The sequence below is a fragment of the Octopus bimaculoides genome, chromosome 15 (genome assembly GCF_001194135.2).
Source record: "Octopus bimaculoides isolate UCB-OBI-ISO-001 chromosome 15, ASM119413v2, whole genome shotgun sequence".
Taxonomy (NCBI): domain Eukaryota; kingdom Metazoa; phylum Mollusca; class Cephalopoda; order Octopoda; family Octopodidae; genus Octopus; species Octopus bimaculoides.
This window is the reverse complement of record NC_068995.1, coordinates 30255121-30257002: the sequence shown is the minus strand read 5'-3', so window position 1 is coordinate 30257002 and position 1882 is coordinate 30255121.

Below are 1882 nucleotides of genomic sequence, written 5' to 3'. Positions count from 1 at the left end.
TATATATATATATATATATATATATATATATATATGTGTGTGTGTGTGTGTGTGTGTGTGTGTGTGTATGTAGATATATCTACATGTATGCATATATATATATGCATGTTTATATATGTACATGTAATATGCATATGTATACACGCACATACGCGTATAAAACAGCGTACAAAGAGTAATATACGTATAAAAATAACCCAGATGTATATAAAAATGGTATATAGAAAATATTATTAATAAGACTCCAAACTAAACAAGTAATTGTTACATGAAAGTAATAACAATACACAAGGGATCCTTTTATTTCATGTGTAATCGTTGTCGATGTTATTGCTGTTGTTTTCGATGTTGTTCTGCCATTGCTCTCCTTGTTTTTGATATTGCTTCTTTTTCTTCTCTGGCAGTTATCAAATATCTTCCGATCTTTTTGGTTTTTATGTATTTCGTTTAATTCCAGGAAGGAAACTAACATATATCATAGACATGAAAGCGCTTTATATCTTTTCTCTCGTAAAATGGCGTAGCACTGATAGTTGAGAACATGAAAGTATGAAACTTCTTTGGCAAATTAATAATGATTACCTGTTCAGGTGCAATGGCTGTCGCATCATTAAAATTGTAAAGAACTAGTGAAGCCCATAGAAATGTCATTAGTACTATTTGGCTGGTACTTCTTTTATCGACCCAGAAAGATTAAAAATGATGAAAAGGCGAAATCAACCGGTAGAAGTTCAAACGTTAGAACATGGACGAACGTTAATGCAGTACTGAAAATACATTTAGTCCGGCTTTCAGGAGGTTTAGTTATTCCATATTTGAATAATAATAATAATAATAATAATAATAATAATAATAATAATAATAATAATAATAATAATAATAATCCTTTCTACTATAGGCACAAGGCGTGAAATTTCAGGGAAGGATAAATCGATATCATCGTCACCTGTGCCTACTGGTACTTATTTTTGCTGACTTCGACATGGTGAAAGGCAGTCGCCAGCAGCGAAATTTGATCTCAGAACGTAAAGACGGACGAAATGCCGCTAAGCATTTTGCCTGGCGCGCTGACGATTTTGATAGCTCGCTAACCTAATAATAAATGGTTTCAGATATTTCGCACATGGCTAGCAATGTTTAGGGGAGGAATTAAGTGATATTATTGATCATAGTACTCGACTGGTATTTATTTCATCGAACCTGAAATGTTGAAAGGATAAGTTCACTTCGGGGGAATTTGAACTTGGAACGTAAAGAGCCGGAAGAAATGCTGCTACACATTTGTCCGACGCGCTAAGAATTCTCGTAGCTTGCTGCGTTATGTTTTCAAATTTTGTCATAAGGCCAACTATTTTGAGAGGAGTGACACACGCAAAAGGCGTTTCCTCTCAACGCCTTTATCATATTTTTTTACATACTTGCAGCAACCAAGGCCTCAAAGACATTTTCACTATCTCTCTCCTTTTTTCTGACTCACCAGTGTGGAGAAGGGAGAGACTAATTACTCCTCACAGCAGTTGAAAGTACAGAAATCATTTACGAATGGTCTATGATTAATAAAGCCGTAGTGTGGAATACGCATACACATAGATGTGTGTGTGCATGCATGTATGCATTTATATATGCAATGTGCATACTCACACACGCACATACATAGGTGCTGACGTTACTGTATGGTAATAAGTTTCCTTTCCACCCATATGGTTCCGGATTAATTCCAACTTCGTGGCACCTTGGAAACGAGTCTTCTATTATAGCTTTGTGAGTGATTTAGGTAAACGGAAACAAGCTCTTCGGATGGTGTAACTATATACAGGGCAAATTTTAGCCATTTCTCTACAGACTGAAAAACAATGAACTTTAATCGATTTTCAAACCTTAT